Here is a 16,827-nt window from a genome sequence, read left to right on the forward strand (position 1 = left end):
TCACACAAAATGAAACAACCTAAATGTCCATGAATGGACAGATGAATGGATTAAGAAGATGTGGTGTGTATATATATATATATATATACACACAATGGAATACTACTCAGCCATAAAAAGGAAGAAAATAATGCCCTTTGCAGCAACATGCATGGGACCTAGAGATTATTGTACTAAGTCAGAGAAGGACAAATATATGATATTACTTATATGTGGGATCTAAAAAATGATACACATGAACTTATTTACAAAGCAGAAATATATCCATAGACACAGAAAGCAAACTTAGGGTCATCAAAGGGGAAAGGGGGTAGGGAGGGATAAATTAGGAGGCTGGGATTAACGTATACATACTTCTATATACAAAATGGATAAACAAGAAGGACCTACTGTATAAATCAACTACAATTCAATAATAATAATAAATGATGACGTCTTGGTCCTGAGCTTACTTCAAGGCACCCTCTGCCCCACCTGTAGGCCTCTCCCAGGACCACTGAACACACATATGTGGAACTCGGCCTGCAGCTGCTGCCTGACCTGCACTGCTGCTCTGACCCCTGCCACAGCAACATTCACCTTGTCCTCTGCCCCCTAGCTATGCTCTTGTACTCTTGCCCCCACAAGTCTGCTATTTTTGGGGGGGTGCCGGGGGTGACAGGTCAAAGTCAGCAGCTGCCCACTCACCCTCCATCATGTTGATAGAGCCTCATCTGTGGGTCCAGCTCTGGTGTCTTTGCTTAATGGAGATTTTCATAGCAGCCAATCTACTGCCGTCCTTTCGCTCACCTCCCACCTACCCCATCTCTTTCCTGCCATCCAGCCCCTGGATCTGGCCATGTGTGAGGTGCTCCTGGACACGGTGCCCAGAACTGGGAGAGTGTGGTCATGGGCTGGGGCAGACCTGGATCACTATGCTTTCCCTGCCACTCAGGAACTGTTGACTTTGGCAATGATTTAATCTTTCTGAGATTTTGTGTATAAAGTGGTGATAATACCTGCTTTGACAGAGTTGTTGTGAAGATTGACTGAGGCAGGTTCAGGAAGCCCTAGGGCACACGGCAGGTGGTTATCGACCCCTTGCTTCTCCTAGGGAAGAACTGGGCTCTGTCCATCCTCAGGTCAGCTGTGGTTTCTACTCCAGAGCCTGCGGATCTGATGAACGACTTCAAAGCACGAAACCATATTTTCATCTCTCATTTTTAAGCTTTTCTATTTCTAGAACATTTACAAACAGTGAACCCTTCCTCTAGACCTGGTCTTACTCCCTGGGAGGAAATGAGGCCCCTGAACAATCACTTCATGGCTGCAGAGGTGGAGGCTAGGGGAGCCTTGCTGAGGGGCCCTGGGGTCTCCAGGAACCTGCTGGTGTTGGGAACGCTGCCCGGGGCCACATCGGGGCCATGATACCTCAGGAAGAAGGGTGGCTGCCAGGGTGGTGTCCAGGCTCAGGACTCGGGAAGGGAAATCCTCTCAACTTTTAGGTCTCTGTAAGGAAACTGAATCACACAGCTGCCTGAGGCCTGAAAGGTGTCCTTAAGAGGTACCAGCAGGCCAGTGCCAACCGGTGGTTAGAAGTCAGTCATTATCGTGTTGTTCCTGACTCTTTGCGACCCCATGAACTGTAGCCTGCAAGGCTCCTCTGTCCATGGGATTCCCCAGGCAAGAATATTGGAGTGGGTTGCCATGCTTTCTCACTCTTCAGACTCACCCCCAACTCAGAGCCTGTTACAGACGACAGGGCACCTTGGCAGCCAAGGGACAGTGCTGTAGCAGGGGGATCGCTGAAATGAGAGACTTTATAAACCACTTGTTTTTAAGGGGAAAAGGCTGCAAACAGGCAGCAGCACAGATGAATTCACTTGATATGACTCAGGGCCCAAGGTTGTCTACACCTGGCTTAATATTAATAACTGCTTAAAAAAAACCTTCTATATTTCGTGTCACATGCAGCTATGTTCCGGCCATCCCCTTGTCAATCATCATGCCTGTGAAGGCAAAGAGCTCTGGGGCAGGCTGTGCTTGTGGGGAGAGCCCGCCCCCCTGTTGTCATCCTCACCTGAAGCCTCTGGAACGTTCCACAGCAGCACAGAGGGAAATGATACCTGAGTACTTTTTTCACATGAGCTCTTTAGAAAAATGCTTTACAAACAGTGTATTAGAGTAGTGGGTGTGGTTAATGTTACATCAGCGGCAAGTCTGAGCACAGACCTCTCTCATGGTTTTGGGTCTTGCTTTTGATTTTTCTCTGAGGACAAGGTGAAGTAGGGGATTCATGTTAAATTCCCTGGAAATGAGTTCGTCCAGGTAGGTGTAGTCACAGAACCCCGATGGTGAATTTCTTCCTTCGGACGCCCTGGGGACCCACCACAAGGCACAGCTGGGATGTGAGGGGGTGGGGGGCCCTCGAGTAACAGGGGAGACCCATGAGAATCCCCCAAGGCTAAGAGGCACCCTGATGCTCTATCATGGGAGCCTATGAACTTTGGGTCTGTAGCTGGATACTCAGCTGCCCACAGAAGCTTGCTTTGGGGTGAGGGGTGAGAGGCAGATGGGGACAGTGACGGGGGCTAATGCAAGGCCTGCGCTTGCCCAGGGAGCAGGGTCCGTGCAGGGCATGGACTGAGGGCTGTCAAGCCAGGGCTGTGTGCAGGATGGGGCAGCAGGGGGCTCTGCAAGCAGCTCCCTGGGCCCCCTCTCAGCTCCCATACCAAGGGCACTGAGCCTGCTAACCTGCTCAAAAATGGAGACACAGATGCTATCCCCCAAGGCAGGCACGAGGACCCAGTGTCCCCGAAGGCATGGCCTCATGCACAGAGCAAGATTTGTTTTACTGTCACAATGACAGCCCAAGCCTCGCCTACTAGAAGCCTCTAGACAGGGGAGGGGGCGGGGGAAGGTGGCTGTGCAGACCGGTATGGAGAAGCGCTTGAGCACTTGACCTTGAGGCTGAGCTGGACCAACTAATTGGACTTTATCAAATGCAGAAGGATATGCCAGGTAGAGGGACCCAACAAAAGGATGTGGTCTCTGGGGTCTGAACGGGTGGGTTTTCAGATCCACAGGCCTCTCATCGTGGCTGGATGCCAGGTCATGTTGGTCACCAACATCATGAGGGGCAAGGCTGGCCTGCAGGCTACTGGCCACACAAGACAGATGTTGTCTTCAAAGCAGCGGGGTCTGGGGGAGACTTTGAAGCACACAGACTGATGCACTGTGAATCTAGTTCCTTGATTGAGTTTTTCATGCTTAGCCAATATGTGCAAAGCCCAGAAAATCAATACCCTTCTTTGAGGATAAGACCTCCTGAGTAGGAGGAGGGTGTTTGTTGTTTCTTTTTATTTTTGTGGTGGTTGTTACAGAAAATTTTGAACAAAGAGAAGGATATGTGGGTCTGTCACCTGCTCCAATGGCCTCCAACTTGGATGTGAGTTTTCAAGCATAAACCTTGCCGTTAAAGGTGCATCTTAGGAAGCTGACCCACAGCACCTAGGGGCCCCCTGCAAGGAGCTGAGCTGGAGAGGGGAGAGGTGGCTGGCCTTGCAGCCTTGTCAGGTGAGGGATGGGAGAACCCAAACCAAGGCAGAGGGTAAGGCAGAGAGCAGGGAGCTGGGAGAGGTTTTGAAGCAAAACTAATAGAATTTGGTGGCCAACCAAGCGTGAGAATAAGGAGGAAGGTTAATGGTGTGACTCTATGACCTGTGGGTGAGCATTGGGGCAGGAAAGGGCCAAAGTCCAACCACAGTCCGTGAGACCCCATTTTGCCTCACAGGTTGCTTCTTCCTCCTTATCCTCCACACGCTGTCTCAGCTTGTATGTTTGTCTCTCTTGTATTCGTTTTATGTTTCCAACATGAAACTCTTTGAAGGAAGGTGACATTTCCACGTCAAGTATAGACCCTCAAAAATGTGTGTGGCTGATTTGGTGACTGATGGTAAGGTTCATAGATGATTGTGCCGTTATATACCAGGCTTAAAAAAACAAAAAGCCAAGCTGATGTCAGAGGTGGCTAGAACAAAGCAATTTCTTAGAACAGTATGGGGACCATCAAGGCGGTGCCAACCCAGTGGGTCTGGGGCAATTCGGGGCACAACTGGTGTGATCTTAGCTATTAGTGTTTCTTGTCTTTCAATGTGAAACCAAAAGGGCCTCCTCCACCCTTTGCTTCTTGAGAGATGTGGTGAGGAAAATCCACGTGGCAAAGCTAAAGGCGTGCACCACACTTGGTTAGAAGCTGTGGTTCTTGGGGAATTCCCTGGCAGCCCAGTGGTTAGGATTCCACTGCAGGGGGGCATGGGTTCTATCCCTGGTTGGGGAACTAAGATCATGCATGCCTTGTGGCGTGCCCAATAAATAAATAAATATTTTAAAGAAGAATAAGCTGTGATTTTCACCTGGCTTCTCTTGATCTGAGGGGTGGGACCCCCTGAGCAGCCCTTCCTACCACCTTTGCACAAATACATTCTCTGTGTGTGCGTCCGGGACACACACCTGGACACACACCTACTGCTTCTTCTCAGGTCAGGCTCTTCCAGGCTGCTTCTTGCTCTGTCACCCGGGTAACCCTGGCAGTTGCCAGACTTGTTGCTGTTTGCAAGCCTACCCACTGGTGATTACCCAGACTGGGCCACCCTGTTACTGCTGGCTTCAGGCCAGCGGGATCGCTCAGCTACAGTCACTCCCCAGATGTTCATGTCTGCCTGAAATCCCAGGGCAGGAAGGGCCCCTAGGAGGTCCTCTGGCCCTCCTCCTGACTCAAGGCAAGACCAGACCACAGTCAAACTGACCCAGACAGCTGGGGAACAGGCCTGCTGGTAAAACCTACGAAGTCCTCCTCTGGGTAACTGGCTCTGACAGTTAGGAATCTCTTCCATCAACAAACAGCTGACGTCCAGGGCGATTTGGATGCTCACCTCTGGAGCATCTGCTGGTGGGTTTGAAATTCTAGGTTTGCCATTCTACCCCCTAGGGAAGAAAGAGTGGGCAATTCAGGGTGTGGATTCAGTGTTGGGGGTTTTGCCACCTGTCAGGGAGCTGTCTGACACTCTGGGTGCAGCCTCAGCGCTGAAGTGCCCCAACTTTACTGGTGGATGGTGAGTTTGGTCCATAATTCTAATGAAGCTTCAGCAGGAAAGAGATGAGGGCAGACCAAGTGGGTTGAATCCCATTAGAACATGCATTGGTTCATTCACTTGTTCAGCAAATTCATGTTGGCCCCACACTTCTGCACTCTGCAGGAGGAATTAGAACCAGGGGACCCCCAGGTTCCCAGGGCTGGCTGAGGGCGGTGCCTGCCCGGGGCTGCAGGCCTCTGGGGCTTCTCTGGAGATGGGAGGTATGTTTTGAATATATTTGCAAAGCCTTACGTGTGTGCTCCAGGCTCTCTGGAGGAATTCAATGAACTATTGGAAAGAGCTGCTCCCTGGGCTGCTGGCCTTTCTTCCACATGTCACTCACACGGTGGGATCCAGGCCCGTGCCATACCCACCAGGGCCTGTTGCGCAGCAGGCACTCAGTGAAGCCGCATCAGTGGTTCTTGGAGCTACACACTGCCCCCACCACTAGCCCTTGGGAGCCCATCATGAGCTGGGTTGTGTTCCCATGGTCCCCAAATTCATGTGTGTGAGTCCTAATCCCTAGTATCTTAAAACTTGGCTGTATTTGGAGATGGAGTCTCAAAAAGAGATAATGAAGGTAAAAGAAGATCATCAGATCCAATGCAACTGGTTTCCTTTTTTTTTTTTAATTAAAACTTTTTTTTTTTTTCTTCCCTGAGCTGTACATGTTGCAGGATCTTAGTTCGTTGACCATATATTAAACCTGGGCCCCTGCAGCAGAAATGTGGAATCCTAACCACTGGACCACCAGGGAAGTCCCTGACTGAGGTCCTTACAAGAAGAGGAGATCAAGACACAGGCACCCAGAAGGAGGACCATGTGGAAACACTGGGAGGAGACGATTGTCTCCAAGGTAAGGAGAGAACCAGCCTCAGAGGGAACCTTAATCGTGGACGTCCAGCTTTCAGAAGTTCGATACAATGTGTTTCTGCTGTTGAAGCCCCCATTTGGGGGTACTTTGTCCTGGCAGCCCCAGCAAATGTACACCTTTGTGGGGAAGAGGGGCTGTGTTCCATCTTGAGGTCTGTGGTTCCTCCAAACTCCAGGTAGGGAACCCTGGGCCAGTTCCTTAACTTGCCCAGCCTAGGTTTCCGCATCTGCAAAATGCGACTAGTGATGGGTTTGGAACTGATGAGACAGGCACCCAGGTGAGGCTCAGCCTGATCTGGGGCAGGAGCCCACCAGCCTGGGCGGAGGCTGGCTCTGGGTCCTATGTCTGGTGGGCAGGTGCTATTGAGGCCGCACATATAAAAAGTCCTCAATATATTGGATTGGCCAAAAGGTTTGTTTGTGGTTTTCTGTAACATCTTACGGAAGCACCTGAATGAACTTTTTGGCCAACTCAATATAAACTGTCTGTGTTCGTAGTAGAACCTGGGATAGGAGCGGACTCCACTGGGCGGCAGGTTTCTCTGACTTGAGAACATGAATGGCGTGGAAAGTGCCTGCCTGGAGAACTATGAGTTACAGAGTGCTGCCGGCTACAGGGAAGTTGAAATGCTGGGTTGTGAGTGACTGCCCGAGGAAATACAGAGGCTGCATGTTGGTCCTGGGGCCTGTGGTTCTTTATGTCAATGTACTTCTGCATCAGCCTCCATCTGACCCGGTTGGGGTGGCAGGAGGGTCTGCCTGGCTTGAGCCTGGTGAGGGATTGCATGGGAGCCAGAGCCTAGGACCAAGCTGTCCAGGAAGGGGGCAGGGCCAGCGCGAGCTCTCCAGGGCTGAGCTCCTGGTGCAGAGAGCTACCCCCAAGTGGAACATCCTTGTTTAGCTCTGCATGGCTGCAGAAGCCAGCTCGTCCTATGTCAATACCCCAAGAGCATCATGGGGCCCAGGCATGTCCCTTCCTGGGGTGGGTACCACTTCCTCTTTTACTTGGAACTTGTCTCTCAGAGTGAAGTTGCCTTTGAGTCCTTCTGACCTTTCTCTGCTCCTAGAACTATGACCTCCTTGAGGGCCACTGCAATCCTAAAAGTCACTCTGTGAGACGCTGAGTCTGGGAGGTCTCTGGGGTGGAGTGGCTGGTGATGGTCATTCTGGAACCCTTCTTTGGGTGGCTCTGGGGACCTTCTCTGAACCCCTTAATTGTATTTTAATATCTATCTATCCCCTTTCACACAGCAGTTACTAAAACATCATTAATTAGGTTACACACACACCCTGCGTAACCATGATAGAAAACGCCAAATTCCAGTTGACAAGAAGCCAGCAGCCCAACCTTTTTTTTAGCTGAACAGAGAGACCCATTATGTTGGAATTTTATTTTCTTATGGTTTGGAACCATTACATCAGCGTTGATGTAATAACATGGTTAACTTCAGAGGTGTATTTATTTTGGTTTGGAGTTCAGATAGCTTAGCCGTTAGCCTGGGATTGAGCAAAACCCGAACAAAGCCACTCAAGCTTGAAATGAGCCATTTTGCCGACCTCCTTCTCCCCTCCCCAGATAAACACACTTCAGATGTATTTTCATCTCGTGGCAAAGGTGGTGACCTCGGAGCTGATGGATTTTGGGGACAATGTTCCTTTTTATCTAATGCGATTGGCCAATGCGTTGTTGACTGGCTGGGTGCTGAGAGGCTAAGCAAGCCCCAAACCAGAAAAGATTCAGGAATTCCACAGTAGCTTCTCTGAAGACCGACTGGGATCTGTTTAGCCTTCCTTTGCAAGCTCAGTTCTCCTGAAATAAGTAGGTAGAGGGGAAGCACCACCATCCCGGCGGGGGGACTGGGAAGGTTCCTGTTGGTGTCTGAGCCCAGGGGCTGGGTCTCCAGATAAGAGCTCTCTGTGTCCCAGAGGGTTTACCGGAGGCTTCTAGTTGTTTTCTTCTGGGCCCAGTCCTCAGAGGACGCGAACAGGTGGCAAGGGCTCAGACACTGGGTGGTGAGACCCTTTCTGATGGGGTGAAATCACCTGAGGGCTGTGGAATGACCACAGAAGCTGGGGTGGGTTGCATGAATCTGTCCAACCTTGAGAGTGCTTGGTAGTTTCTATAACCCAAATATTATACAATCAAATCACATTCCGGACCCCAGGGATGTCCAGACAACTCCCTTCTTCCTCTGATACTTAGGGAGAAGGAAGCGGAGGATGGGCATGGGCAGTGGGGGAGGGGCAGGGTCAGGAGGGGAGGAGCAGGCTTCTGAAGAACGCAGGAGGATGCATCCATCTGTAAAGGTGTGCCATGTTCAAGGAAGGTCACGGGAGTGTGACTGAAGGTGACCTGGTGGCCTGGCTCACTGCTGGTCCCTGTGCACAGCCAGATATGCCACCAGGGTGTTTATACTCAGGGAGATACTCTAGGGTCTACAGGGCAGGAGGCAGAGAGGACTGAACAAGGGTCCGACATCCTGAGAGTTTGCTGGGAGCCGGTACCACCTTCTGCCACACCCAGGAGACTCAGCGACTTCGGACACTGAAGCCACAAAGCACATCTGTCAGGCTGCAAAAGGGAGGAGGTGGTACAGCTTCTGAGGAGTTCCAGGACCTTCGCTAAGGGAACGGGAGACTCACCTCTCCTTCCAGGTGCAAACATTCAGGTATTCATGCATCCAGGTTTAGCCCGGGTCCCGTATTACATTCAGCTTCATAGACTCCCAACACCTCCCAGCAGCTTCCCAACCTTATTGCATTAGGATCTCTGGGAGCAGAATGTGCAGGCAGGCTGAGAACCACTCGTCTGTCACCCTGACAACGGGTCATGATTCCAGTGCATTCGATGTTGACTCCCAATGAAGTGGGTTGGGTACCACAACCTGGATGTACTATTTCTCCATGTCCATCCAGGACATGCATCTCCACTGCTGTAAAACAACTGTTGTAGGCCCTTAGTGGTCACCACCCACCCAGGTCACTGTGTGGAGGACATCACTGCTGGAGGCCCAGAGACAAGGGGAGATTCTAGAGGCTGGTGACTTTCCCCTCCTTGAACCTTAAACTTGATGTAACATCCACTTGACATGGCAATGTAGAACACACATGTACAAACACAGATGTACAAATATTTGTGGAACCGAAGTATACAAACACAGATGCCACTGAGACGAGTGTCATGAAAGACATTCACCTTTTTATGTGTGATTGCTGTTATTTTCGATCTTCTTCTTCTTATTGCATTAGATCCTAACCCACTACATTTAGACTCGTGACCTGCTTGTATTTAACAACCTGCAGTTTGAGAAACACTTCTCTGGGCAGTTGGCAAAATGAATTCTGAGATGGTGAACTGACCAGCATTTGGTCATCCCCCCCCAGAGCAGGGGAAACTGACTCAGAGCCAGAAAGAGGCCAGAGGGTTCAAAGGTCCTCCCCCAAGACTGTGAGAAGCCCCAAAAGAACTGAGACGGTGCAGGGACTCTGTCCAGCAGGGGACCTGTGCTGGGTGGAGCCTCGGTCTCACTTTGCTGGCTCTGAACTGCCCCCAGGACCACAGGGAGAGGACCAACATCCAAGATTCCCGGACAAGGGTCTAACTCTCTAGACCCAAGCCTGTTTGGTGCTCACTCTCTCTGGAGATCTTGCAGAGCAGGGTTGAAATTGCTCATTATCTGGAATGACCCTGGGTACCTAGGCTTGAAGAAGGGAACCCCTCCCTGGCCTCCCATTCCCCTAACTTGGTCCCATCTCTCTGCCAGCCTCCGCAGTGACACCACTGGGAAGAGCATCCTTGCAGGTCCGTCTGCTCATCAGCTCTTCTTTCCAGGGCCACCTTAGCCACTACTCTGCTGAAATGGCTCTTGGATCTTATCAGTTGCTAAGTCCCTGGATGAATTCTCTGTTCTCTCGGGACTTGGCCGCTCCCACCACTTGGCAGTTGGCCCTTGCCCCTGCCCCGTCCACCGCTCTAGCCTCAGCTCTCTCCTCCTTCGCTGGTTCTCCCACCTCTCAAGGCCAAAGTGCCTGAGGGCCTCACCCTTGGCCGCCTCCCTTCCTCTTGTCCATCGGCACCCTCTGGCTGGGGGAGCTCATTTCACCCTGACTTTCAGTACCATCCATATGCTGGCAGCTCCCAAATTTGGTTGACGTCCGCCCCAAACCTCAAAGTTACACCAGCTGCTTATTCAGCAGCCACTACCGGTGCCCAATGGGCCTCTCAAAATCCATACATTCAAGGGGAATTTTTTATTGCCCCACCCACCTCCCCCTTCCCCATAAGCCATACCACATCTTCTTGATTGCTCAGTCTCCAAACTTCTGAATTCTCTCTTGCCTTCATATCCCCATACTCAATCCATCAGCACATCCTGTTGACACAAGCCCCCAAACAAAGGCCAGATCCAGCCACTTCTCACTACCTCCACTGTTGAAATGCTGGCATGACTACCATTATCTCTCACTTGGATTACTGCAACAGCACCTAACTCATCTTGAAGTCTAGTCTGCACCCTCAGCTAGAGTGATCTCATTGCGTAAATCAGATCACAACTGCACTTGATAAAACCCTCTAAAACCTTCTCATTGTACTTAGAAGAAACTCCAGGCTCCTTGCCACACCCTTTGTGCCCTCAGTCTTTACTCTGTATTTCTTACTTTTTGAATTAACCCTTGTTTAATTTGGAGCAGGGTAGCACCCAGCTGAGTGTCTTTACTTCCCAGCCTCCTGTACATCTACTGGTGGCCAAGGAGAGAAAAGCAAATTTGTTGAATGGGGCTTTTGGGATTATTCCTCCAACAGAGCTGGCTCAGCTAAGAGGATGCAAGAGTTTGCTCTCCTTTCCTCCTTCCCACTGTTTGAAATGAAGTGTGATGGATGGTGCTCCAGCAGCCATCTTGTAATTATGAAATAATTTTGATGATAGACACCGCATGATATGAAAAGCAGAATAAGTATGTGAGCCCGATGACCACGGAGCCATCTTACCAGGCTTGGAATCCCTAACTCTGATCTCTTCCTGCATGAGAACTATCTTTTGTTGGCCACTGAGGTCAAATCCAATCCTAAGGAGCGGAACTTACAAAGATGAATGTGATCTAGCTTCTACTTCTGCTTCTTTCAGTCCTCTTCTTGCTTCACTGTGCTCCAATCACATTGGCTTGCTTTCTACTCCTTGAATGTCCTAAGATTAGTCTTACTTTGAATCCCCTCCCCCAGATCTCTGTGACTGCCTCCTTATCTTTGGATCCCCTCCTCGGAGAAGTCTTTTCTGACTTACGTAGCCTTCTGACCAGTCTTCATCCCACGAACCACCTTTTAAAAATTCATGACACTTTTCACCCTTGGAAATTCTTTGCTTTTTAAAAAAGTCCCTATTTATTTATTTTTGGCTGAGCTGGGTCTTTGTTGCTGTGCTCAGGCTCTCTCTAGTTGCCACACACGGGCTCAGCAGTTGTGACCTGTGAACTCCAGAGCAAGGCACATGGTCTTAGTTGCCCAGAGGGCGTGAGATCTTCTGGGACCAGGGATCAAACCCTTGTGTGTTGCATTGGCAGGCGGATTCTTAATCATTGGACTACCAGGGAAGTCCAGAAATTATTTGCTTTTAAAAACATATTTATTATGTGTTTCTTTGCTAGATAGTAAGTTTTGTGAAGACAGAGATTTTTACTCTCTTGTTTACTTCTATAGCTTCTGGGTGTGGCAGCTGGGTATTCAATGTTAAATCAATCAGTGGAATAAGATGACTTTAAAGAATATCTGAAAGAACTTTATCTTGGGTGTCTCCATCCATCACAGAATTCCTTCCCATGTATTTGAAAATAGGTTTGCCAACACCTGTGGCTCATTCGTGGTTGCTGGGTTTAGCGATGGCCATAGAAACATGAAGACAGCATAGTCTTGCGCTCCATAAGACTAGAGTCTAGCAGGCAACACGGATTATTGAGCTTGAGGGTGCTAGTGGTAAAGAATCCCCCTGCCAATGCAGGAGACTCAAGGGATGCAGGTTCGATCCCTGGGTGGGGAAGATCCCCTGGAGAAGTGAATGGCAACCCACTCCATTATTCTTGCCTGGAGAACCCCATGGATAGAGGAGCCTGGCAGGTTGCAGTCCATGGGGTTGCAAAGAGTCAGACATGAGTGAGCGACTGAGTAGCACAGTAGAGGCAAGTATTGAAGAGCTGGCTACTGGGAGGGAGACACCGAGGGAGGGGCAGTTGGTCCATTTCAGTGGAGGCAGGAGCTGACTCAGAGGAGCTTTGTGTAGGTGACTTTGGATACAGGGTGTTCCTAAAGCAGACAAGGTTTAGGGGGAGGATGCTGCAGTTGGGGGTGATGGCATCAGTAAAGTTTGACGGGGTGAAGCACCCCATGTGACCAACTCTCCCAGTTTGCCAGGAACCGTCCACGGAATGTCCCACTTCCAGGGAAACTTCTCTGTCCCCAGAGAGCCGGGAGCAGTGGTCATCCTAGAGACATACGGCTATTCAGGTCACTAGAAGTGGTCCCTGGTGGCTGCATGAGAGAGAGTGTGAGTATCTGGGGCTGAGGAAGGGAGTGCTTCATCAGAAGCAGGAGAGGCTGCGGGAGTAGGTGAGGAGCCTGAGACCTCATCAGCGATCTGAACCGCTGCCCTGACAGTGGAGACCCCTATAAAGACTGAACGGCGGAGCAAGGTTGTGGGGAAGAGTTAACTGTTTATGAGCTGGAGAATGATTCTTCCTCCTGGGGCTGAAGGTCACCAGCCTGCCCGGTAGCCGGGGCAGGAGTGCCCATCGTCACTTTGTCTCCACGCAGACTCTGGCTCTAGACCAGTCAGGCTAGAGGCGTGCTGTCCACCCAGCCCCCCTTCCCAGGCACTGAGGCTCATGGGTGGCTTTGGGAGAGCCACCAGCTGCTTCCTTTGGAGCCTCTGATGACCGCATCTTGCAGACCACACCTTCTTAATGTTTCTAGGGAAAGTCATTCCAGGGGAATCTGGGGAGCATTTTCTTTCTGTGGCTGTGGGGACTCGGGAAGAACGGGAGGGCCTGGGCAAGTCTGTGCTTTCCTGCCCAATGGGGTGGTGGCCATACGACCCATGAGCAAGGCCCTGTGGACCACCTCTGACATCAGGCTTGCCCATGGGGCAGGAGGAGGCCCCCATGCCAACACCTGCTGCTCCTGACTCCTCCTTCTCCATCTCCTCCCCTGTCACACACTCCTAGGAATTCTGCCTTCTAAGCCTCTCCTGAAGCCAGGAGTGAGTTCTTAGAGGCCAGAAAAGGGACTTAATATTGTTTCCCTCAGTCTTAATCTCATTGGCGAAAGTATCCTGAGACTGGTCATTACCCCTGTATTTGGTGACTTAGTTACACAACTACACACACACCATACTCACACCCCTGCTACACTAACACACGTGCACCCCAACACACACATCCCAACACACAAAACACGTATGCCACCACACACATATGCCACCACACACCAGTACAAACACTAATACACACATTTGCTACACACACTTTAACACACACAAAGACCCATACCCAAGGCATATATACCTCAACATACACACATACTTTCACCATCCAGCCTTTTGCATTCAGTTCCCACAATGACCTTTCCGGGCCTACCACCGTCCTCTTCCTCCAGCTCCTGGGCTGGGCTTCAGTTTGGGCCTCCATGTCTACCTCTCAGTGTAAGATGCCCCAGGCAATCCTTTCCCCCAGGGACTCGGCCCGAGGGCTGCCAGCGGGCCTCCCATGCAGTCTGCTTACCTCTACCGCTGGGATTCAGCCATCCTGGGACGAAGTCCGCTTGAAAGTGGGAAAGCTCCCAGGTTTGGAGGCTGACCCCCTGAAAAGACCATCTACCCCCTCAACCTTGAATTCCAGACCCTGAGGTCTGGATCAGGAGGGACACAGTGCTTTTTTGCATCCACAAGTCTCCCTTCCCCTGGGCAGGTTGCTCATTCGGAAACCACCCATCTCCTGGCACAGGGTGCCCCCAGAGTGCCCTATCCCGCCTCCCCTGGGACCCTTCTGTTGCACTTGGCCTTCTTGGCCACCCCTGCTCCTGTAGCCCCTCCAGCTTCGTGACACCACCCTGTCCTGGCTTTTATTCCACCTCTCTGACTGCTCCTTATCTGTTTCTTGTCCTCTTTTTCTTCCTGCTCCCTATCTGGGTAGTCACCCCAATTTAGCCGCATGTCTCCTTGCTCTCAGGGCTGCTGTGGGAGGGTGCAGTCCTGACGTCAACATGACCCCACTGGGGTCTTTCTGCTCCTTATTCAGAAGTCTGCTGTCTGGAAGGCCCTGGCCAGATACTGTCCCTGACTTCTTCCAGGGTCTCTCCAACCCTGGGCTCCCCTCTTCCCTCCATCCTCTGCAGATCCCACAGTACTGGGGAGGGGAGGGGAATGGTGGCAGTGGAGGGGAAGGGGAGGGTGTTTCCCACTCACCTGCTCCCGACATGCTGCTCTCTGGGGGGCCTAGCGCTTGCTGCCACGAGGGGCCTGGCGTCAGAGTGCCACAGCCCTGTGGTTGCCTGGCCGATTGCTCTGTTCCTACCTGGTCTTCTGTATCATGGCATTCTGTATGACAGATAAAAAAGCACTTTGGGAAGAAAGGATGGAGGCATCGGGAAGGGTCAGAAATGATGCTGAGAAACCCTGAACCCAGAACACGCCCTTGTGGCTGGAAAGGATGTCACCTCACTACATGCAAGATTTGGGGTGTGTCAGAGTATTTCTATATTGAATTGATAAGGGATTCTTGGGGAAGTACTTCCCTGGTGTCCAGTGGTTGAGACTTCACCTTCCAATGCAGGGGGTGTGGGTTTGATCCCTGGTCAGAGAGGTAAAATCCCACACGCCTAGCAGCCAAAAAACCCAAAAACATAAAACAGAAGCAATATTGCAACAAATAAAGACTTTAAAAATGGTCCACATCAAAAAATCTTTAAAAAAATAGGATTCTTGGGGAACTGAGCTTAGGTAAATAACAGTTTGACCACATTCCTTATAGACATCAACAATGTCATAAGGGATTCTGTATGAATGCTTATTCTTAGCTTCTTTTGATTAGGGAAAGTGAATGTCAGTGGATGAGTGTTTTAACTCCTGTATCCTTGATGAAAGGCAAGGCACTGGCAGCTTCTTTTTATTTTGAATTAAGTTCCTTGCTCTGTGCTGTAATTTCTGAGTTAGTAGGACATTGCGGGGGTTCCAGAAGTGTCAAACCCTCTAAGTGAGGTGACGCTGAAGTGAAAGTTGAATGTTGTATGTGTCTTCATCCTAAAGATGCTGGTTCCTTCCTCCCTCCATCCCTTCGTCTCCTCTCTCCCTTCCTTCCCCTCTTTCTTCCTTTCTTTTTCTTTTCCTGTCTCTTTTTTTGGAAGGGTAGAATAGGGCAAATCCTCAAACCCCCAGGGCTTGAGAACAGCTTGCATGAAACAGCTCTGGGCAGATGGGCCCCGTGAGCAGGGAAAGCCTTGAGGACTCTGGCGTTCACCAGGGTCCTGCTCCCGGTTCTATTGATGGCACTAATGCAGACCGACTCTGGGTTCCTTTTACCAGCTCAGAGAACAAGCACATAATAGTTATTTGTCCTTCAATAGGCCAGAACGAAAACACTTCACCCCCTGCACAGTGGGGGCTCCTAATTAGATATAAATACATTTATCCATCAAGCAAAAATCAGAGCCTTTTCTTTTCATTCTTCCTTTTTTTCCTCCAGGATTTCAACTCATAAGCTAATATATGGGGGAAGGGAAGGGGCTAAAAGAGCTGAATGCTCTCAGCCCGAGGAGGGGTATAAGAAATGCCTCTTTTCTGGGATCAGCAATTGACTAACAGAGGCCTGGGGCCTAGCCTCTGCCAGAGGGAGAGGGCTGAACGTGGAGAGAACTTGACATTAACACAGCTTCAGGAGCCAGTTGACAGGCCTGGGCTCTGGGGGGATGAAGCTGGTAATCGTGCTGGGATTTTTTTTCCTTCTTCTATAACAGTGGTTACTCCAAAGAGTTATCTTCATCGGTTAGACAGAGACCATTGTACTGACTATAAGGATTCAGTTAGTGTGTTCTGTAAGGAAGAGGAGACTGCGTGGAGCACAGCATCACAACGGCCTCTTTCTGAGCTGCTTTACTGCGGGAGCCCCCCAGGGATGGATCCATAAGAATGTGGGGCATAAAGTGCACTGCGGTGTGGAGTGACCTGTGGCAATAGAGGTCCTTAGCTTCACATACATAAATGGATGAACATGTTCATGGTTCTTGTTTAAAAAAGTAAAAAAGATGTCTTGCCTGCACCTGTATACCAGGTTAATTTCCCTTTTTTTTTTTTTCCTGTCTTGTCCCTGACTTTCATTAGAACCTGAGAAACCCTGTCTTGGGTCAGCCATGCATTTTTCATGACTGGTGACTCACTGGATGGATGGATCAGGCACACCTCATCCCTCAAGGAGCAGATATAAAGGTCAGTTCTGAAGTTTAAGAATGTCTGAGGACCAAGGAATGACATTTAAGCGGAGTTTGATGCTGGGACCCAAGTGTTCCTGAAGTGGACACAGTTGGGTTTGGAGACCCAAAATAAAGAAGCTTTAGAAATGCTCCCCTTGGCACTTCCCTCGTGGTCCAGGGGTTAAGACTTTGCCTTCCAGTGCATGGGGTGCAGGTTTCTTGTGGCCAAAAAGTCAAAACATAAAACAGAAGCAATAAAGACTTTCAAAATGGTCCACATGAAAAAAATCTTAAAAGAAAAAAAGGAAAAGAAATGCTCCCTTTCTCTGTGTTAGCTGCAAAATAACCAGCTCTTTGGGTTCTGGCCACACACATCTGGAAGCTGTATAC

Source organism: Bison bison, unplaced genomic scaffold (assembly GCF_000754665.1).
Source record: "Bison bison bison isolate TAMUID 2011002044 unplaced genomic scaffold, Bison_UMD1.0 scf7180017864471, whole genome shotgun sequence".
In the NCBI taxonomy this organism is placed as follows: Eukaryota; Metazoa; Chordata; class Mammalia; order Artiodactyla; family Bovidae; genus Bison; species Bison bison.